Here is a 23786-nt window from a genome sequence, read left to right on the forward strand (position 1 = left end):
CTTCCTCTGGCTGATTGCTGCCAAGAGGCTAGTGTGGCTCCCTTCCATCCCCTTCCGTCGAGGCCTGGAAGTGATGTCGGTCCTCGGGAGGGACGGCTCCCCTTCTCCCGCTCCAACACTGTCTGGATGAACCCGAGAAAGTAAAGGGAAAATCTACTTCACGATCCCAGCTCCTCCCCTCCTTAGTGCTATCGCCTTGGGAAAGCAACCTAACCTGCCTGAGATGCATCTTTGCCTATAAAATGGGAATATGAGGGGCCCCTGGGTGGCTCAGTGGGTTAAAGCCTCTGCCTTCGGCTCAGGTCATGATCCCAGGGTCCTGGGATTGAGCCCTGCATCGGGCTCTCTGCTCAGCAGGGAGCCTGCTTCCTCCTCTCTCTCTGCCTGCCTCTCTGCCTACTTGTGATTTCTGTCTGTCAGATAAATAAATACAATCTTAAAAAAAATCTTTAAAAAAATAAAAGGGGACTATGAATACTCAGGATTGTCACGGGGACAAGAAACCCCTGTGTCACCAGCTCAATAGCTCAAACAGAACTTGCTAACCCACACCGGTCAGAATACCGCAGAACACTCTGGAGTGTTTTCCACACCAATTTGGCATTCAGCAATTTTCTGGTGAGTTTGAAAACATGGCAAAGATACCGAGAGGAGGGAACCCCAAAGAATAAGTGACAGTGGGGAATTTCTTACTCTGGTCCAGAGTATTCCTGTATAAGAAAATATACTTTCTGGTAGAGGCAGGGCAAGGGAGGACAGTGATTGTGCCTTTTGAGCCTGGTGGGCTCCAGGAACAGCTGAGAATAAGGGAGTGCATGGAAAATGGGACAGAGTCGCTGGAAACCTGAGGAAATGAACGTTGCTTCTGCCACCTTACCAAGAGCTAACCATCAAGCAGTTAATCCCACTGAGGGACTAGAGAATCCAGGCAGAACCTGTGTGTGTGGCGGGGCGGGGGTGTCTCAGAGCAGCAGTGGACAGAGATCTCTCAGTGAGGACATCAGGGCAGGAAAGATGAAGCCTCCTCATGGTGACCTGCATAGACAAGGAAGCTCGGGAAATTTCCCTTGTCCAGGAACTACATGACAGAGAAGAGGAATCGACCCATTTACCCTGCGGGCTGGCTGTCACGGGCCTGGCACCCACCGGTGAGCAAATGCTCAGAGCCTCGAATCGAGGTAGAACCTAAATAAACAAGACTTGTGTTTGGGGTATTTGTTTTTTGTTTTTGTCTGTTTTCTCGCTATGGTGTTTGTTTGGGGGGAATGCTCTCGTATTGGCCGCCCATTTTTCCATTGCAGGAAAGAAAAAAAGAAAAAAAAAAAACCCGGAAGAAGAGTAAAATCTAACCGTGCAGTTCATATATTAAGAACGTCCGGACATTTGGATGTTCCCAAACCTCTGTCCATTCCTCAACTCACCCACCTGGTGGTCTTGGGGAAATGGCAGCCCTAAATCCTCGCCCTTGTCTGTTAGAAACAAGATACAAATGACACGTGAGAAATTCTCTTAGCTCCTTGCAGGTTCCTCTGTGGTTTCCTCTACCGCCCTGCACGCTCTTCTCTCCAGGGCTGAATGTGGGCCCTTGGAGAGTCCAAGGGCAGAAACAATCAACCCGAGGTGAATGTTGATACTTTGAAGATGAATAAGGGTCAACAAGTGGACCTTGTGGCCCTGTGGGTGATCGTAGTCCCAATGGGAGCCCCGACTGCCTCTCCCTGGGGCTCCCGGAAAGCTGAGTTCCCTTTAATTCAGGAACACCCAGACTCCATCTGGGCTGAAGGAAGGGCAAACACAATGTCGTGATATCCTTGAGCAAATGTCACTAAAATGGGTCAGCCTTTCTCTTTCTGAGCCGGGCTCATCTGAAAACACGGAGGGCTGAGAATAAGCCCTCCGCTCCTCCAGCCAAGCGGGCCTGTCTTGGAGAAGGCTTTGGATGGTGACAACTGACTTGCAGACCTAGCAGCCGTTTATGACGTGCCAGGGGAATAACGGGAGCATTTCTGGAAGGCCCTGCATCCCTCCCCCACATCTCTTTCCCAACAAGGCAGCAACTGTTTGGACAAGACTAATCTCTTGGGGGTGGGGAGGGAACAGTGGGGATGCTGAACGAATCCAGCTTTGAGGGACTCGGAACCCAGAGGCAACCTGGCTGGGGAATATTCTCTAAGCTTGGGCTCCGGTTCTAAACACTGGATTTCTACATTTAACCTGGAAAAACAAGCAAAGGCTGCAGTTCCCTCTCCCTCTCGCCACCCTTTCCCTATAGATACAAAGCAGCAATAGGAGAGCGCGTACGTTTTGCTGTGAGGTTTGGAGACGGGTCACCTAAAACACCTAGAACAGCCTGTGCCACCGTATCTGTCCTATTTGAGGCTCTGTGACGATTATTACTGACCGCGCTACTCTGATCACTTACTTGGTTTGGTACACTTGATGAAATGTGCCGAATCTGAGGTCACGCCATGATCTGTAGCTTGACCTGCCCTCTGGATTTTTGAATTCTACTGGTTCCTAAACTCAGAGTCTCCATGCCTGAGCCAGTGTGATTGCTTAGAGTTTTGTTTTCCCTGCTCACCAGAAAGTGCCTTGCTCAGGGCCCATTCCAGAGCCCTGTGTGTTAGAATTATTTGTGGGTCCGTCTTCTGCAGCCGGTGAGCTCCTTGAGGACAGGGAGCAGATCTGAGTCATGTCTTGTTCCTCGGGCCTTGCACAGGTGGCATGGGAGGTGTTCTCTGTTCTGTTCTGTTTGCTGAATTCTTCAGGACATGTGTTTATGCTGGCCACCGCCACCCGCTCCAGGGCTCCGCGGCTCCCTGTACCTCATCCCAGAGGAGGGCAGCGCTCCAGGAGACGGCCCTTCCTCTCCGCCCCTGGCTTCCTGATAAGCAAGGAGACTTTCTTCCCAGAGGTCAGTTTAACAGTTCAGGCACGTATTGCTAATGGGAACACAATGAAACTTGACCTGAAAAAGCTTGTGGTGATTACTACAGACCTAATAATTTATATTCCAAAGAACTTGGGGAGGAAGGAAGAAAAAAATGAAGGAAGGAGTCTGAATAAGAAGGCCAGGAGGCAAAGAGGAGGAAAAAGTAAGGCAGGAAATTCTTCTAAGAATCTGCTTTGTAATGAACCCTTGGCCAGACACTTCTACAGAATCCCAAGGGATATTTTTTTCATTTCTGTTTTAATATTGAGAAGACGAGGACTGTGGATAAATTACCCCCGAATCCTATATGTAGTAAGAGGTAGATTAACTGTTGGAATTTGTTAAACTAGATCTCAAACTTCCAAAAAAGTATAGGAGAAAACTATATAAAAAAATAGTCATCAACCAAACCAAATTGCTGGATTGCTAAGCCCACTCCCATTTCAGCACACAGATTTCAACCCTAGGAAAAGCTTCCATTAAATAATATAAGGGATGATATTAAAGGTGACTTCCAGAATTGGTTTTAAGACCAAGTAAGAGTGATCAGCAAAGGTACGTTCCCAAGTAAGGCTCTGATTTTAGACAATCGCCCAAGGTTCTATCCACCCCTCCCCCCTCGCCAATTCTTTTGACATCTTAAGAATTCTAGGCCTCCAGGAGGGGCATCACCTGCTTGCTCCTTGCTGAAGTTGCTGAGAAGCCCCTTCACTCTGCATGTAGGGGCACAAGGTTTGCATTTTTAAATGACAGCTGAAATCCGTAGGCATACACATCTTCTCACATGTGAATTTTTTTTTTAAATGAATGTTGTCTCAGCAGCAAACAAAATGTTATGAAATGAGTATAAATCAAGAATCACTGTGATCCTTTAATTACAAAACTTGCCAAAGTTCAACTGTTTTATGCATGCTGGTCACTGTTTCTGAAGCAACAGCTAATCTCTGGTTGAAAGCAGAATGTCAAAATCCAGTAGCTTCTTCTAGACGTGCTCAGGCCATGGCAATAATTAGATGGGCAATAATTTGTGCATGAATGAACCCCACAGTGCAGGTTCCTTGTCTCCCATGTGGAATCACCTGGTCTCGTCAGTCTCCCTAGTTCTTGTCAGACAGTAGTTCAGTGTAACTGTGTTAGTTCAGAAAATATTTGCCAGGAAAACACCAGATCATTTTATCTTGCCTGCAACCTTCCCTTCTCTGAAAGATCACCAGAACTCCAAGTCACCAGAAATATGTAAAAGGCAAGATCTGTGCACAGAGATTGGCCTATAAAATTTGGAAATTTGGAACTGGCAAGCTGGTAAATATTTAAGACCTGGTTCTTTGAAAAAAATATGTCTAATTTTGTTGATGTGAAGGGTAGAGAGTATATCATTTATAAATAATAATAAAATACAGAAATGAATGTAAAATATATAAACTCCATGCATGTGATTGCTTCTCACAGAACACTTTTGTTGCTTTTTGCCCAAGTCCTGTATCCATAGATACAATATGGTTTCAACTCAGAGACAAGTACAGTTCCAACACGAATGTGGGTTTACACTTTATCCTAACAAGTAAATCAAAGCAAAACAACAAAGAAGTATGTCTGAACTTCACTCATTTGTCAGTGATGTCAGCGACCTTTTTGCCGAATTGGATAATCATTTTCAAATGCGGGACGGATATTTGCTCAATAATGTGCACCATGTTTATTTGCTGTGTTTCAGCTACAGACATCACACTCAGTTAACATTTTCTCCATAATTGTCTTCAGTCTAGATAATCAACAAAACAATACATGAAAACTTGTATTACAGTATTTGCCAAATTCCATGGCGTGAGTTGGCACTGCAGGGCTGATTTCTGTCAACCAGGGTCACATCCCTGAAGGCTGAGCTGTGAAGAGATTCTCAGTAGAAGATCGTTACACATATCTCCAACGTAGAGTTACAACAGACATAAACAACCTCAAAGCATGGAGAAAGTGTCGCCAAGTAGGAAGTAATGAGTTCTGAGTATTTATTACCCTCGTTTTTAATAGAACTTGATGGTAAATTCATACAATTTAACATTTAAAAATTACTGTTTAACAGTCAACTTGCAAGCTTCCCAAACATTTAACAATTGGCTTTCCAAATGATACAAGCCAGCTGTAGGGCATCACTGAATTCGAGGTTGGGGGTTAGTGCGGATGACCCTGAGTGCACTTCAGAGCACTGACTTCAAACTTGACCCTCTTTTCTAACTCGTTTTTGTTTCGTTCTAACCCAGCGTTCTCTCGCAGAGACCAAGAGTGCTCTGTTCCTCAGCCTGCTTGCTGGGAACAGTGGGTTACTTCAAATTGGCGTGTGTGCAAATGCAGATACAATGCAAACACAGAACTCAAGGTTTTGCAGACGTGATCGGAGTAACAAATCTGCATATTGAACAGTTCATGTACTCGATACACACATTCCTTACTCAATTTCCAAACTATTGCATCAAAGGGCGTAAGTGAAATTGATTTGGGGAAGAAACTCCATTTCGATCAATGAGTTGAGGGTATGAAAAGGTTGGGTTCTTTTCTTCATTTTTAATTTTCCCTGTTGGGCCATTTCATTTCATTTATTTATTTCTTTATTTATTTGAGAGAGAGAGAGGGGAAGTGAAAGCGTGTGTGTGCATACACGTGTGTGTGCCAGAGACAGAGAGAACCGGGGAGGGGCACAGGGAGAGAATCTTTAAGCAGACTCCCTGTTGAGTCTGGAGCCTGACTTGGGGCTGGATCTCAGGACCCATGAGATCACGAGCTGAGCCCAAATGCTTAACCGCCTGAGCCACCTAGGCAACCCTTCCATCGGTACATTTTAAAAGTGTCTCTAAAGATACATGTTTTACATTTTTACCTAAAGAAATGAGGGATATATTTTACTACCAGTATTTGGTTTTTAAATCCCATGGAGATTCTGACTTCATAATGGAACAAATGAACAAAGGAAACACTAAAATTTAAAAAGCAGATGAGAAGTAGTAGAAATTTCATTGAATTTAATTCAGCATGGACCTTACAGATTTGACTCATTTTTAAAAACCTCTACCTAGTCAGGGCATCTAGGTAGCTCAGTTGATTAAGCATCTGGCTTTGGTTCAGGTCATGATCTCAGGGTCCTAGGATTGAGCCCCGCATCAGGTTCCGTTCTCAGCAATAAGCCTGCTTCGCCCTCTCCCTCTGCCCTTCTCCCCACTCCCAGCTTGAATTCTCTCTCTCTCTATGTCAAATAAATAAATAAATAAAATATTTAAAGAACAAAACAAAAACTTTCAAAAAAAAAATAAAAAGCCCCCTCTTCCTAGGGGAGTGATGAGGTTATTGACGGAGACAGATACTTAAAAAAAACACACTAACCTCCAATATGTTGTTCAGTGTATTTGTCCAAACCAAGAAGATCCCATTTTGCTTTTTCTTTAAAAAATATAACCATGCCATATATGTTTAAAAGATAAAGAGAATATTATGAACACCTTTATTGAAATAAATTTAACCAATTGGATAAAATGAACAATTTCCTAAAAAGAAAAAAAAAAAAAAACTACAAATTACCTAAAGTGCTTAAGAAGAATTGGATAACTTGAATAGCTCTTTTTTAGAGAAATTAATTTATCATGATAAACAGTCCTACAAAATTCTCTCCAACTCTATATAATTCCCTGAGTGAAAGACTTTTGGTAGTCTTTCACTTTTCCTGAGTGAAAGACTGAGTGGTAGACTTTTAAGGAAAAATTAATAACAATTCTACAAAAAACATTCCAGAAAGTTGAAGAAAAGAGAGTAATTTCCAACTCATTCTAAGAGGCTAACATTAATCTGAATATCAAAACCAGGCAAAGACTTGCAAAGAAAGACTAAGAGAAGTACCTCTTATAAACATTGGTGCAAAATTCTTTTTTTTTTTTTACGATTTTATTTATTTATTTGAGAGAGAGAGAGAAAGAGCATGAGCGGGGGAGGGGCAGAGGGAGAAGGTGAGGGAGAAACAGACTCCCCGTTGAGGACAAAGCCTGATACGGGGCTCCATCCCAGGACCCTGAGGTCATGACCTGAGCTGAAGTCAGACGCTTAACCAATTGAGGCACCCAGGTGCCCTACTTTTGGGGCAAAATTCTTAACAAAATCTTATCTAATGCAAAATAGCACATTTGGCATATACCACAAATTCCAGGTGAGTTTCACATTTGAAAATCCATGGAACTCACTGTCTTAGTCAGTTTTGGCGACAATAACGAAAACACCACTGACTGGAGACTTAAGCAACAAAAATTTATTTCACACAGTCCAGAGTCTGGGATGTCTATGGTCACCAGTTCCAGTGTCTGGTGAGAAACCTCTTCCTGGTTTCCAGATCTTGTATCCTCAGGGCCAGGATCCTCAGCCTCATGGCCTCACCTTTCCTGGTTGTATCCTCACATGCTGGAATGCACCGAGAGGAAGCAAGCTCTCTGTGGTTTCTTCTAGAAGGGTGTTAATCCATGTGGGTTGGACCTCATGCCCTAATCACTTCCAAAGTCTCCTCCACCCAACAGCGTCTCATTGGGCATGAAAATTTCAACATATGGACTTTGGGGCATTCACTTATTAATGGACTAAAAAAAGTCATATGTCAATAGATGCAGAAGAAGCTTTTGACAAAACCCAACATCCGTTCCTGAGAAAAACCTAATAGATTTGTCAGAATAAATAAGTGAATAAGGCCCTATGTAAATTCAGCCTCCATCCGAGTCTTCCTCACTTACAGAAAACAAATTTTATCTCTTGCCTCTGAATTTCTACTTCTCACTCCTCTTGTTGTCAAGCTGTGGGTCACATACATACTATGTTATTTTACTTGGAAAAATGTATTTCTGGAGATGTAGGAACTCAGTCTCTGCCCCAAATCATGACCACACTTGACTTGGTCACCTGACCCCTACCAGCCTGTTTCTTCATTGGTGAGAAGGATGGTTGAACAAATAAATTTGAACAAATAAATTCACATGAAGCTATAGTTTTTATGGTAAGCATTGTCTCTGCTGATTACCAGCAAGCCACCTGCTGCTGTAAGGCCTCTGGCTTCCTTTTCTTTGTAGCCCCAAGTGCAGCCCCAGCCCAGAGGAGCAGGACTAGACAGTGTCTGCGACAGACCTAGTGGCTCGTTGGTGATGCGCTCCACTGCTGGGCACCAGGTCAACGGGAGCTCAATGCTTTCTGTAATCACTGCCGTCCACGGAGACCATCCCAGATCTGAGCAGTATAAGCCCTCTGGGCCTTGGCACAATTTGTAGCCCAGATTAATTAGTTAATGTTCACAGAGCACTTTGAAGATGGAAAACGCTGTGGGAGTGCAAAGCCCATTAATGATCATCATTATATAAATTTGAGCTCCAAATTCAGCCATCATAACTAGAAGTTGCTGATTCACATCAGGGCAGGGTCTGAGATCCAGAAAGCCCTAGTGAAAGGGGTCAGGAGCCTCTTGGCCTTGGGTGTTCTGGGGCAAAAAGGGTGCCCCAGGAAGCATGCAGGCCTCATCCTTCTGAAGTCCTCCTGCTAGACACTGCCCAGTCAGGCCTCCTGCCTGAAGTTGGGTCATTCAATTTTCAGTGACCATATACTGGCAAGTGTGCTGTACGGAAAGTCCACTTCAGATCCATATGTAGTAGAATTCAAAGTCCTCCCTGATCCTTGAACCCCAGGGCCTGGGGGTCATATAGTTTTGGGTTCAAATCTCAGCTCTGGTCATTTTACGGAGTAGAACTTTGGAAAGGCGGTGTCACCATGTAAATCTCAGGATCTTTATGTTTAAAGCAAGAAAAAACTGAAGATAAGGATATCCGCCTCTCACAGTTGTGTCTAAAATGTCTAGTAAGAAGCCAACACATCTTGAGTACTCAGGAAATAGTAACTTTTATTATTTTGTTAGCAAACTATTCCCATGATATTAGAAAAATAGTACTTTTGTGTTTATACCCATTGATGTGGATTTTAGTTGACATTGGCTAGTCATGTTTTTATTTATTTTATTTTATTTTATTAATTAATTAATTTTTTGGAGGACAGTCTCTTCTTTGCTTCTGGGGCTCCACCTCCCTCTACCCACCCCACCCCCACCTCAGTGGTCTTTATTAGAGGAAGGAAAAAGGCATTCTGTTTAATGTTTTCCTCTGCTTACCACAGCTCTCATGGCCCTCAATAGCGCATTGTCGATGACCTAGTTAGTCCGTGGAATATCTCACTTTTGGAAGAAACCTGATGTCCCCGAGTGTTCTGAACACAGAAGTATGATCAAAGTGCTGGTCTACCCTGGCACAGTCTCTTGGCCTCAGGCAAGGCGGTTGAAGGCACACACTTGAAAGGCCTCAGACTGGGCCACTTGTTGGTGCTAAGGAGCATGGCAAGCGCTCTTTACTTCCATTAGGTTGTGCTAAACAATCTTCACATGTAGCAAGTTGAATTTGCCTACTACAGCCCTTTCCACCTGTGTTCCTCGAGATCCTCTCTCCGGTGGCCGGGCATTGTTCCGCAGCCTTCACCGCCACGCTCCACTTGAGAAAGCTCAGGATTGAGTTCTCCACAGGCAAGTCAGGGGAAAGCCCTTTGAAGATGCAAAGGGTGTGTGTGAGTCACTCATAATCATCGTGATTCATAAGCCAACTTCAGAGACCAGGTTCGCTTTCATACTCATTATCCTTTCAATAGACTGAGTTGAGCCAATAGTTAATTTGCAAATTGCAGGACTCAGTAAGGTGAGACTCTACAGGCAGGGCAATTAATAAATTATTTTTTAAAGAGACGTTGGGTCTATTCAATTTTCTAAATATATTACACACATGACACAATCTTTTTAATTCCCTCCCCTCCGGGCTCAAGAGAGTTCATTGTCAGCTCCCCTCTTCCTGTCCTCGGCCATCTCCAGTGGGGGCTGGCAGGTGCTGTCATACACACCTTGGACTACCAGCCTGCCATGGTTGGAGGGTGTCACTGAGAAAGTGTCCTCAGCTGGCACTTGCTGGTCATAAGATGCTTCACATGTACCTTCCCTCTGTGCCTTTGAGTCGGGCCTCATCCCTCAGTTGGAAGGCAATAAAAACAAGTCCTGGAAACCATTCATAGTGAAGTCTTGGCGTCAGTGATGTCACTCACCCCCCAGTGCTCTCTCCTTGCTCTGATATTTATCTCCCTATCTCCTGGCCTTCTGCCATACAATGCAGCATGCTATGGGGTGACTTGTGTCTCCCTAAAGAAGCTATGTTGGAGTCCTAACTCCTGGTGCCTCAGAATGTGACCTTATTTGGAAGTGGGGTTGTTGGAGATGTAATGAGTCAATGTGAAGCCAACCTGGGGGAGGGACCCCTTATCTAATAGGACCGGTGTCCTTCTGAGAAAATGCTAACGTGAAGACAAAGACACCCAGAGACGAGCCTCACAAAGACCGGAGATTGGACTGAAGTGCCTACTAGTCAAAGAATGCCAACAATGTCCGGAGAGGCACGAGAATCTACAGAAAGGCAAGGGAGATTTCCTTACAGGTTCCAGAGAGAGCATGACGCCATCAAAACCATGATTTCAGACTTCTGGCCACCAGAACTGTAAGATAATACAGGTATATGGTTTTATGGTACTCTGCCATACGTTGTCACAGGAGCAGCCTGGGCATAGACTCACACAGGGACACGGCAGAGATGTTCTGTACAGACCTGAGCTGAGGCAAGGACAGTGCCAGCACCCAAGTCTGAAGATCAGGTAGCATTCACATGTTGCATCTTTATACATATGATCTGATGTAATCATCTCAGCAACCTGAGGAGGTGATTATTACTGTGTCAAATTTGCAGATGAAAACACCGAGGTTCTCAAAAATAAGGGAACACCTCCAATCTTATGGTAGGTGGCAGACCTCAGGTCACATCCCCATGTTCCTAAACCTTTACTTGAGTTCTCTGGACTCCACGCTCATGTCTGCAGAGTCTCAAGCTGGAATAATGATTTGTTCACCTGGACTTTAAAAATTATTCTTGGTGGCTGGGTGGTCATTGCGTCCCAACTGCCCAATTTTTTTGGTAATAGCAGCTGAGGATAAAACTGATCCTCTCTGAAGTTCTATCCCCCCTTCCTTCCAGAGGAAGAACTCGTTGCCAGAAGGACAGACATCGTTGACAGGACAGTGAGAAACAGGAGCGCCTCAGCTGACAGAGGCTCCCTCTCCCTGATTCAGCCGACAGAAGGAGGCGCACCAGCTAAGAGTGATGGCGGCTAGCTGAAAATACACACGCATCTAATCTTCTGGCTGTTCTACATGAATCTCAGGAATGTGGGAGGCTAACATGTCAGAGAGGCAATTATTGGCCGGACGCAGGATTGCATAATGCAGGGATGACTCCGGCTTCCTGCTTCGGCTCGCATGTGGGGAGCTTGCCAAAGAGCGTTTATCTTCCCAAGAGAAACATGCCAACTTTGGGAGGATATGAAGTAACTGTGATTATGGGAAAAAAAGACATGCTTAATGTGAAAATAGCCGAGGTCTCCTTCAGCTTGTACTCTGAATCTCTTCCCATTTTTTTTCTTCTTCCGTTCTGTCTCTTTCTTTCTGTCATTTGACCTTTCTCTCTGAATTTCTGTGTCCTTTCTCTTGTCTGGCTTTTATTTTCACAGGCCTCCCTGCTTTTCATTCAGATCTTCAGGAAAACCGGTGTGGTGTCTGAGGAGAGTGCCTCGATGCCTTTCCCATGCAAGAAGATGCTGAGAAAAAGTCTCTGTGTTGGTTTCATGCAGAGCGGTCCCACGGGTTGAAGGGTCATGTTAAAAGCAGCACGCTGTCCTCTCTCTCTCTCTCTCTCTCTGACAACCACACAAGCAAGGATCCTGTACTTCCTTTTTCGCCCCAAAGACCACATCTCATCCCCACAACTGCACGTGCTACAACTGCTCAAAAGCGAAGACACAACCAACAACAAAAACAGAAACATGGCTTTCAATTGTTCTCCTTACAGTCCTGACTGAGTTCCAGGGAGGAGCTTTCTGAGAGAGCAGTTCACTGAAACAAAACCAGAGAGGAAGAACAGAAAGCCTTCTTGAAGGTATTTCTTAGTGTCTGTTTGTTTGTTTTCAGATGACAACAGTGAGCTCCAGAGCGGCAAGGTCTCCAGGGACATGTCTCCTTTTGGAACTATGGGCCCAGTCACCCACCAATACATAGTGCGTCCTCGCTTCCTCTTAAATAAGACATTTTGTGTGGATGCAAAAATGTAATGTGGCAGCTCAGAAATTATGGAGTCAGAAAACAGAAGAGCACAAGACCTGAGAACATGTATATTTATAGAAAACCCCCAGGAAGTTTTTATTATTTTCTAAGATGATCTTGTACCATGAAGAAAATGTTACATGATTTAAGTGGGCAGAAAAAGTTATGCGATAGCACTTAAAGACTGGTGAAAATTAGATTAAAATCCTCATGAAAACTGTCTTTGGGTAGCTGACAGAGGTCACCATTCATCACCTAGTTCACTCAAACAAGTTCATATTGAGTGATTAACCACTTGCTGAATATTTATGATTCGCCCAGGCTCCATGGTAGGCATTTGAAGGAAATTAACTCACACCTTTTTTTTTTTTTTTAAGATTTTATTTATTTTAGAGAGAGAGAGAGAGTGAGAGAGAGCATGAGAGCAGAGAAGGTCAGAAGGAGAAGCGGACTCCCCGTGGAGTTGGGAGCCCGATCCAGGACTCTGGAAGCACGACCCAAGCCGAAGGCAGTCACTTAACGATCTGAGCCACCCAGTGCCCCAACTCACACCTTTTTAAAATGAAGTTTTAAACTATTGGGTATTTAACCCAAAGATATTGATGTAGTGAAAAGGAGGACCTTATGTACTCCAGTGCTCATAGCAGCTATGGCCACAATAGCCAAACTGTGGGAAGAGCCAAGATGCCCTTCAATAGACGAATGGATAAGGAAGATGTGGTCCATATATACAATGGAATATTATGCCTCCATCAGAAAGGACGAACACCCAACTTTTGCATCAACATGGATGGGACTGGAGGAGATTATGCTGAGCGAAGTAAGTCAAGCAGAGAGATCAATTATCATATGGTTTCTCCTACTTGTGGAACATAAGGAATAATATGGAGGACATTGGGAGATGGAGACAAACAGTGAATTGGGGGAAACTGGAGAGGGAGCTGAATCATCAGAGACTGTGGAGTCTGAGAAACAAACTGAGGGTTTTAGAGGGGATGGGGGTGGGGGCATGGGTGAACCTGGTGGTGGGTATGAAGGAGGGTACACGTTACATGGAGTACTGGGTATTGTACATAAACAATGGATCATGTAACACCGCATTAAAAAACTAATTATGTATTTTATGGTGATGAACATAATGTAGTAAAAATTTTTTAAAAATGAAGTTTTGTTGTCTTATTATAATTTAAAAATCAGGTTCAGAGAGGTTACTCAATAGGCTCAAACTAACAAAGTCGGTAAGATGGCCAGCCGGCTCTGAAACTCTGGGCTGCCTGATGCTCTACTTCTCCCCTTTGCCCCATATGCTTTCTCCATTATGTGCATTAGGTACAGATGAAAGCAAGGTTTTATTTCATTTTGATGATGTAACTCTTTCCGTCCTGTGCCCTCTATAAAACTGTGTGGGCATTCAACAAACATGAAATGAATTTTACATCATCACAACCTCATTAAACCCAGATGCCAGGTTTCCTAGTAAGGAATTGAAAGTATTGTGGTCACTTTCAATTTCCCTCCCAAATAGCATGTGTTCATCCATCACAGTTGTCCCTGGGACAACTATCAAATAAATGTTTAAAAGATAGACACAACATTTTCAAGGATGAGATGCCTAGAACAGTGGGTCAATCTCACCCCCACATAGGGTTCAAGACTTACAGGGAGGTTTATGTTGTGTCAGTGTGTTTTTATTACATTACCTAAATGTGCAGAGATCGTGGATATTACATGATGGCCATGCCTCATTGTGCTTGATTTTATCAGTAAAATCTCCACATGGTAAAAACACTGTCAACCCCTACCTTGCCACCGATTCTTCCAGCTGGAATCTTCCTTTCTGGAGCAGAGTTCCTGAGCCAATAATTCTGAACTACAATATTTCTCTCAGATTCTAGAAGTCTCGACTTGAGAGTGGGGTGTGAAGGTGCAGAATGAGACCTGCTAACTCTCACTGTCCTATGGCCATTCAGGATGAGTCTTGGTGTCATCAGCTTCCAAGACACACATTACCTCCACTGTGGCCCTCCTCCTCCTCCTCCTCTCCTCTACCTCCTGCCTCCCCCTGTTTCCCTCTCTTCCTCCTAACTCTTGCCTTCCTGCATTCTGTTCCGCCAAACACTTCATCCCCAACGTCGCCATGCCCCGTCTTTAAACCTGTCCTGGGGACAGAAATACTGCTCATCATTTTCCAGCTGAGAAAAATGCACCTCAAAGTTCAGATCACTTGCCCAAGGTCACCAGCCTAGCAAATGATATGGGCAGATATCCACCCCGGGCCTGCCTGCCTGCCTGCAAGTGGAAAGTCCTAACCAGTGTGTAATAGACACTGAGTCGTTTTACCCTCCAGACCCCAACTGCTCCTCACCTTGTTCGACCTTCCAGACTGGCACCCCTCACCACTGCTTTCCCCACCCACCTGGCACTGATGTCCCGACCGCCCCTTTAGCTCATGGGGACTTCCTGTCCCCTCTCCCCCACCACTAGGACTGACCGTGGAGACCCCCTTCGCTTCCTCTGCCGACCCTACCCAATGAGGATTTTCTAATCCTTCCTTCTCTTTCCATAGAGACCAGCTGTAATTGAAATCCCAGAATGCCCTGTACCCAAACACCTCAGAGTTCAGATATTCTCAGGAAACCTTTCCTACATGAAAACACAGTTAGTTGAGCCTTACTTACAAGGCATCTTTGGCCTCCTAACACATCTCTTCTCTCCCTGAGAAGTTGCTTTCTCCCGTCAATCCCCCATCCCTGGCATTCAGTCCCTCCCCGAAGACGGACTTACCCAGGAGCCCTTGAAGGCAGCTGCAGACATCTGCTAGAGCCCAGGACAAACAGACAATCCCTTCTCTGGGTCCTGGCACACTTAATTCCAAACTCCATTCCACCTAGTCCTGCGGTCTGGTCTGCAACTGTGACGGATCTCTTTAAGCTCTGTGCCTGTGCCTGCTGTTGGCCTGGGGGGTGTCTCTCTCCCACTTGCTTTGGGTCTATCATGTGCTGGAGGAATTCAAAGTCCTCAAACGCATCGTTTTCTAGCCCCATCCCCTCCCTACAAGGGGATTCTGACAGCTTGTTGTGGGATGACAGAGAAGATAGAAATTTTCTTGTGTCTGCCACCGACCAGCAAATACCCCCTCAAACCCTGTCTCCTACTTCTGAATCAAAGACCTGAGGTTCTGACAAATGATAGGTGTCTGACTTCCCAAATCAGTGGAAAAGAAAGAAATCATCCAAAAAGAACAAAAGTTTAAAAAAAAAAAAAGAGGAGAGTCTAGAGGAACTTATGAGTATTTCCCAATTCCATTTTATTTCATTGGTTTTCAAATAATTCTTTCCATTTGTTTACTCTGAATGGAGATGGTAGGAAAGGGATAAAACCCTTATGTGATGCTGCAGAGAAAGGCTGGCTCCCTGCGTCCCAGACCCCAGGCGTGGTGGCAGCTCTGGGATAGCCCGGGGCTCTCGCGGACAGCAGTGGAGCCCTGGCTGGTCCCACTAGCGAGCCTAACGCTGTGTTTTTTTGCTCTAACACTGCCTTGCTGAGTCGTTCTGGGCAGATCTTTCTACCTTTCTGAGTTCTCCCAGAAGTCTTTTTTTTTTTTTTTTTTTTTTTTATTTATCTGACAGAGATCACAAGTAGGCAGAGAGGCAGGCGGCGGGGGTGGGGGGCATGGGGAAGCAGGCTTCCTGCTGAGCAGAAAGCCCAATGCAGGACTTGATCCCAGGATCCTGAGATTATGACCTGAGCCGAAGGCAGAGGTTTAACCCATTGAGCTACCCAGGCGTCACTTTTTTTTTTTTTTAAGATTGTATTTGTTTTTTTTTTTTGTTTGTTTGTTTTTCTTTTTTTGAGAGAGAGTGATAGAAAGAGAGAGCACAAGCAGGGGTGGGGAAGAGGCAGAGGGAGAGAGAGTGGCAGACATCACCACCACCCCCTACCCCGCGCAGGGAGCCCGACTCAGGGCTCAATCCCAGGACCTAGAGTCCATGATCTGACCCAAAGGCAGACGTTTAACCCACTGAGCCCCCCAGGCACCCCCCTCAGAATTCTTTTTATTTTTTTAAAGATTTTATTTATTTTATTTGACAGAGAGAGAGAGCACAAGTAGGCAGAGAGGCAGGCAGAGACAGAGGGGGAAGCAGGCTCCCTGCCGAGCAGAGAGCCCCATGCAGGGCTCAATCCCAGGACACTGAGATCATGACCCGAGCCGAAGGCAGCAGCTCAATCCACTGAGCCACCCAGGCGCCCCCCCTCTCAGAATTCTTATTTACAAAATGAAAGGACTTCTTTAAGTCCTCTCCAGGATGAAGGTGTAAAGGAAAGATCCACAGGTCAGGCCGCCCTGCAGCTCTCGGCTCGCATGCTCGCTGGTGGTTAGACGGAGGGAAGGCAGACCTCTGCTAGGTTCAGGGAGTGGGGAAACCAAGTGGACCCCTGTGGACAGAAGTACGCAAGTATTCGGGGGCTGTAGAGAGAGAGGAGGGCTGAGGCGGGGAGGGCATTGATTGACTCCCTTCTGATTCCCCAGAAGCCAGTCCCTGCAGGAGAGGTGAACATATGCTTCCTTCCCTTGCCATACTGTACACTGCTTCCAAGATGTTTACAGAGACTTCAAGGAGTGAACTGAGTTATTAAAAGAGTAGCAATTAGGATGGCCCATCCCAGCAATTTAAAGTTTCCTGTCTAAGGAAGCATGTGGGGAAAGGGGTGTTCAGGGAGGAGAGAGGAAGAAGCCTTCTTGTCTCCTGATTGGACCTCCCCACATTTGGCCTCCCATTTCTGAACGCAGGCACAGGACGGTTGGGGGGGTTGGGAGAAGCTTGTCTGGGGCCCCCGCTCCTGGGAGGACCCACATGCAGCCCCAGATGTTCCAGCTGTCACATGGGCCCCTTCCTCAATAAAGTTTTTCCCACTCCGCTTTCGGGGGATCGTGGCTCAGCTTTGAAAGCCTTTTGGCATCTTTCCCCTGCCTCCAAAAACTGAGCTATGTTGGAAGCTGCCTGATAAATCATTCTTTGCACGTTGGCTGCCGTGGGACTCACAGAGAGAGGCCGGCTCCGGATTTACAGCTGCTGTCTGAGCGGGCTTTTCCGAACAGCCAACTTGGGCCACGGAGTCATCGCTGGCAACGTGAGCGGTTTTGTCTCATCAGACTGAAGCAGAAGAGAGGAAGTGGGATTGCTTTGTTCAAAACTTGCTGGCCTGTCCCTCCAGCCAGCCATCCGGGATCTTCAAGTTCATTTCTGCAGTACAACTGGAGCTCAAGAAGCCAGGTCTGGAGATAGGGTCTGTCATGCGAGGCCTGCTGGAGCCCAGGAGAGGGAGAGGAACTCCTTTCTGGAAGGAGGTTGCACAATGCCGGGCAGGCCGTCTACTTTGTGGTCATGGTTTCCCAGAAGCCCAAGGGGCCCATCCAGGAAAACGCCCATGTTCCCTTGCTTTATCCGCTGTTCCTCCTCAAGGGGATTTCATTCCCTTTATTGTTTGCCATAGTCACTATTCTAAGTCAGGTGCCCAGGACCCGGCCAGAAAGCGAATGGCTTCCAACACACGGTACTTTCCACCAGCGGGCTGGTGTGGTGGGGAGGTCCCGAGCCTTGTGCACACACAGGTTTTTGTCCCAGTTCCAGATGATTCTATTGTGATAAGTTCATTCTTTTGGTGCTCATGCTTTGTGTCCAAAACCAGAAAAAGATCTTCTTCGAGAGACCGTTGTTTGGATGAAACCTAACCTCGTTGGCACATAGTAGGTTAATGAGTAAAAGCAAATAAAATATCTATCGTGAATGTCATTGCTTGTCTTCTGCTTTTGTTTTTGTTTTGTCTATTTTTTCCCCCTGTTAATAGTTTTCCAGCCCGCAGTGTAGATGGGGACCAAAAGGAATGCTTCAAAAATATTAGAGTCATAATTCAGTACAAGCTTGCTAAAAATAACTTTACCCGGACTCAATTTGACTGGACAGTTTCAGTGATATAAAACTCATAAGGTAAGACTTACTGGTGACTTTATTAGCAGTAAATATTTTGCAAGGGACACAGATCATAAAAAAAAAAAAAAAGTGAGGTTTTTCATGTGGAGAGAATGCAGATTTTTATCTCTGGGGTGAAACCTCTCCTTGGGAATGCCTACTGTTGAATGACAAGTGACAGCCCATTTGAAAGAGGAGAATAATATTCACTTTTGCTTCCCAACAATGGGTGTCTCCCATCTTGGAAAACTAAGAACTTTATTTCCTTCAGGAATTGTGCTAGGTTTACTCCGAAATATAGATCTGTTGCCTTCCATTCTGCATTTCCTTACAGTTCCTTGTCTATGCTAACCTTCCAAGAGCAAATGTATGAAATAGTCTTATTGACAAGAAATAGAAGTTGTTCCCTCTCTCTTTTATTGATGGCTCTGGGGTTTGGTTAAGAGCACACACAAGTGTGCCACGTGTTGTGCCGATGTCTGAAGTGTTACTCCAGAGATTCATCTGTAAGCTCATGCCTCTCAGTGTTATTTAGAAATTTTGTCTGAAAGGAAGAAGAAGAGACAAAGTTAGTTATTGTTACAGTATCCCTCTGTCTTCCCAGATGAGACCAGATTGAATTTCCTCCTTCTGTGCTCTGCACCTGCGTACACACAGACACAGACACACACACAGACACACACACAGACACACACTATATTGGAGTAAAAGAGACCTGATATTATACTAAATTGGAATTCAAATTGTGAATGTAGCCTTTAGGTTTTGTCACAAGCTGCCTGTGTGACCTTGGGGAGTCCTTCCTTTTTTATTTTAAGATTTTGTTTACTTAGTTATTTATTTAGTTAGTTGACAGAGAGAGAGCGCAGAGCGGAGAGGAGCAGAGAGACAGGAACAAGCATACTCGCCCCTGAGCAGGGAGCCCCATGTTGGGTCTCATGACCCTGAGACCATGACCTGAGACCATGACCTGAGCCAAAATCAAGAGTCAGAACTTCAGCCAGCTGAGCCTCCCAGACACCCTGGGGTGTCCTTTCCTATTTGCAGATCTCCAGTTAGAACTTGAGGCAATCAGACCAGCTGATTTCTAAGATTTCTTCTGATATTACGACCTGATGTGAGATTTTTACAGCTTCTAGTTTACCCAGGAGCTCCCCACAAGAACAAAGTCAAAGCCAGCCTCAAGTTTATGCGGTAACAAGGAAGAGGTGAGACCACATTGAGGGAAAACAAAAGCAGAGAATCCCTTTCTCCACCCCCTGCAAGCCTTGTCTGTAGCACGTCTGTGTTGAATAGCGCTCGCTTGTATTATAAGAACATGTGAGCAACGGTTCCAAGACGCACTGATTTCTCATCCATCACCTTGGACTGTTACAAGAATTAAATGAAATAACTCAAGGATGCCCATCAGCAGTGAAGAGCTAAATAACGTTTGGTATACTCACACTTTAGAATACGATACAGCCTCTCAAAGGCATGCATCAGAGCTAATCTGATTGACCCAGCAAGGTTTCCACAAGGCATTATTGATTGGAAAAAGAAAGCAGTGAGAACACGTGCGTCAAGAATTTCCCATTTTAAAATTCATTTGATCTTTTTATTAACACATAATGCATCATTAGCCCCAGGGGTACAGATCTGTGAACCGTCAGACTTACACACTTCACAGCGCTCACCATGGCACATACCTTCTCCCATGTCCATAACCCAATTCCCTCTCCCTACCCTCTTCTCCCCAGCAACCCTCCGTTTGTTTTGTGAGATGAAGAGTCTCTTATGGTTTGTCTCCCTCCCGATCCCATCTTGTTTCCTTTAAGGAATTGTCCCATTTTTGCAAAGCAATGCCGAAAGTCTGGTATATGTTTGTGCGTATCTGCTGTGCACCAGTCACCTCCACTCTCACCAGCTCCTCCCAATAGTTTTTCACCCCGTCTCCTGCTTTACTTTTCCCCACCACACTTCTCTTTTGACTTGCCATGTGCTCCTTCTGTGCTCACTGTTGAGGTCCTCCCATCAGAACACGAAGCTGCATGAGATGAGGAATCTTCGCGTTTGCGTGTTCAGGCACTGGGACCTTGGCAACTGGTAGGATTTAGCACATAACTGCTGCCAAATAAATATATGTAGAGTCAGTGAATGAATGAACGAAGCAGTTGAATGAAAGCACATGAAAATGGAGGAAAATACGGAAGAGCTCAGGCAAGGTGGAAGGTACAAAGGAGAGAGCTATAGACAAAAGGCAAAACTAAGTTGCATTGACCATGGCGTGCTAGTAGGATCACATTTACATACTGACGAACGGGTCTGTGGTTGTACATGGGTCATTCCAAATATGCATGACGAATGGACCCCCTCAGACCTCTAAGAGGGTTCTGTAAAGTCCCTTCCGTCACCCCTCGTTTTCATATGAACTTGGGATTTGCAAAGGAGTGACTTCATGGTGACCCTGGACTGGCGTCTTGGTGTCTGAGTTCTCTTTCCCAGACCGTCCTGCTGGGCAGTGGGAGATGTGGTGTGGTTCCTATATTGTTACTATCCGGCTGTGACCCTGGGTAAGTCAATTCCATGTGCTGGGTTTTTGTTTGCTTATCTTTGTAATAGAGCTCAGGACACTGATCTTAGCGCACAGTCAGGTTTTGGGGAAGGCTGTGGGGATAGTGCCGACGTCCGCCTCTGCGCTCTTCTCCATTCCATCCCCTGCTGTGATTCCAAACGCAGATGGCTGTTTGTTTCCAGATGAACGTGAATCTCCAAGCAATGACACCGTCTGCCTGATCTGTGTGTGCGGCGTCTTCACGGTCCAGGAGGGGACCGTGTCTCATCTCCGAACTGTCAGCACTCAGCCAAGGGCCTTGTGCAGAGCAGGCGCCCAGAACTCTTCACGAAGCTCCATGAATGCACCGTCCAGATGTCATCTGGGATCACTGGGGGTTCGGGTAAGCTTGGCTCAAACACCCAGTTTCACAGCTGGGATGAGTACAGACTCCTGCGGGTAATTCTGAGAACCCTGGCTTTTCTTCCTGCTGTTGACCTCCATCTCTCCTGTGCTCTTGTTCCTACTCCCTTGGTTCTGAGTGCCTCCTGCTGAATCTACAACTCTACTAACTCATTCTCATGAAAAATATAAAAATCACTTGAGCTAAAGATCCAGTCTTATGGGCCTAGTAAATGTTTCTGAAAATTCAAAGAGGCTCGTCACTCCTGGGTGGCTTTGGACCACCCCTTACAGGCCCCATGCCTCCTGCCAGACAGCTTTCCAATACCAGCGTCTTTGGCATTTGAGCTTCTGGCTCTGTCTAGCTCCCCAGGACGTGTCTGCTTCATTGCCGGGACCTTGTGTCTCTCCCACCAACCTTGAAATTCCAGCAAATAAAAGGTCTCTAGCCTCCAGGTAAGCCTACTAACTTATTATGATTTTCTTTCCACAGTCATATATTAACCTGAACTGAGTTCCAGATGCTTCTCAGGGTACAACAGATACGTTGTTACCCTTAATGCCTATGGATGGAGACAGACATTTGCACTCATAATATGGACCTGACATGCTACATTAAGTACAACTATGGAGAACAGCACGAATAAAGTGTTATCTACCCAAAGGAAGCAAATATTAATCATTGGGAGCAACATATCTCAGTGAACCCACTATGTATTCCATAATCACTAAGCATCTGCTGAGAATGTCCATCTCTATGTGGCAAACTGGCCACCTGTGAGGACAGAGGGCACGCCTTCAAATGCCTGTGATGTAGGTCAGAAACTGTTGCCGTCACAGAAGAATGGCGTGACACACAACGGAGTTCAGCAGAGAAGTACCATGGCATAGACACATCGCTTCCGAGACTGTAGGAGATGCTATATCAGTCAGCCAGGGCTCCCGCAACAAACCACCACAGGCCAGGGGACTTAACAGAAATTTATTTCTCCTTGTTCTGGAAGCTGGAAGTCCAAGATCCAGATGCCAGCCAATTTTGCTTCTGGTGAGAACCCTCTTTCTAGCTTGCAGACATCTGCCTTCATGCTGTGTCTTCAGATGGTAGAAAGAGTGCAAGCCAGCTCTCTGGGTCTCTTCTTAGAAGGATAGTAATCCTATTGGATCAGGGCCCCACCCGTATCCCCTCACATAACTTGTGAGTTTAATTACCTGCACAAAGACCCTCTTTCCAAATGCAGAGTCACCCTGGGGTTGGGGCTTCAATCTATAAATGAAGGGAGGCATTTAGTCCCTAACAGATGCTATTTTGGAAAGCGTTCTAAAAGGTTCTTTAGTGGTCAAGTCATTCCAGGCAAATAGAATCCAAAAAAAAAAAAAAATGATGGCGATGATGATTATAGTAGTAATAGTAATAATGACAGTACTGATGACCATGTACTGTGTTCCTGTGAGGAGCCCACAGATACCACGATTCTGTTCTAACAACAGTAACACCAGGCAGCCCATACAGTGCTCCTTTAATGGAGAAGAAACTCAAAGCTTCAAGAAGTGATTTTTGCACCAGATCATCCCACTGGTTAATTGGTAGAAAGAAGGTTGAACTCAGGACTGGTTACTATGAACTAGCACTGCCCTGCTGGGGATTTGTACAAAATGCTCTTGGTGCAAGGGCTGCCTGACTTTTGCCAGGGCTCCCCTGGTGGACCCTGGAGCCTGACCTCACAGGAGCAGGGAACCAAACCAGAGCTTTTCTGGAGTCTTTCAGCTGCATGGTACATGCTCAGGGCTGTGAAAGAGTCAATATATATAAATCCCAAGTGTCTCCTCTAATTTTACCTTCACACCAATACAATAGGCATTGGAGCTTTCTCGTGGAGTCTAAATAGCACTTTTTTTTTTTTTTTTTTTGTCAGCCCACAGGCTTTTAAGCCAAATTTGCACTTCTAGAAGCAATTTCCTCAGACCTGGTTGGGGTGCAGGGAGACAGCTAAATGCTTCTCTGCCTCTCCTTGTCTGACAAATTGAGTTTCCTGTAAAGAGGGGGAAATGCAAATAGTGATTCATCTGCAGTCTCACTCTTTCCTGAACTTTCTGAGGGATTGCTGTTGGTTTTCTTCCACCCACTTTATCTTACCGTGCATTAAAATTCCACTTTAAGGCTTTATGAATTTGAGGGCATCTCTGAGTGCGCCTGGGATGAAGCCACGCTGAGCATCAGTGCGAGCGAGTGTGTGTTTCACAGCTGGGGCAGATGGAATCGTGTGTGTCCTTGAACCATTTACTTAATCTCCTGACCCTTGTCTCTCCTTGCGTAGCGGACAGATAAACATGCTTCCCGCATAAGGTTGTTCTGTGGGAAAATGCATGATAAATCATCAAGTAAGAGAGACCCAAAGTAGATACTCAAAAACTAGTAGTATTTTAATTTCTAATCATTGTATTTTTTTAAAGATTTATCTATTTATTTGAGAGAGAGAGAGAGAGAGAGAGAGATGGACAGCACAAATGGAAAAGGCAGAGCGAGAGGGAGAAAGAAGCTTAAGCAGACTCCCTTCTGAGTGTGGCGCCCAATGCAGGGCTCGATCCCAGGACCCTTAGATCATGACCTGAGTTGAAACCAAGAGTTGGACATTCAACCGAATGCCCCATCCAGGACCCCCTATCACTGGGACTTCAAGATTAGCAACACTAGTAAGGTATTCTATG

This window comes from Mustela nivalis (assembly GCF_964662115.1).
Source record: "Mustela nivalis genome assembly, chromosome: 8".
Classification (NCBI taxonomy): Eukaryota; Metazoa; Chordata; class Mammalia; order Carnivora; family Mustelidae; genus Mustela; species Mustela nivalis.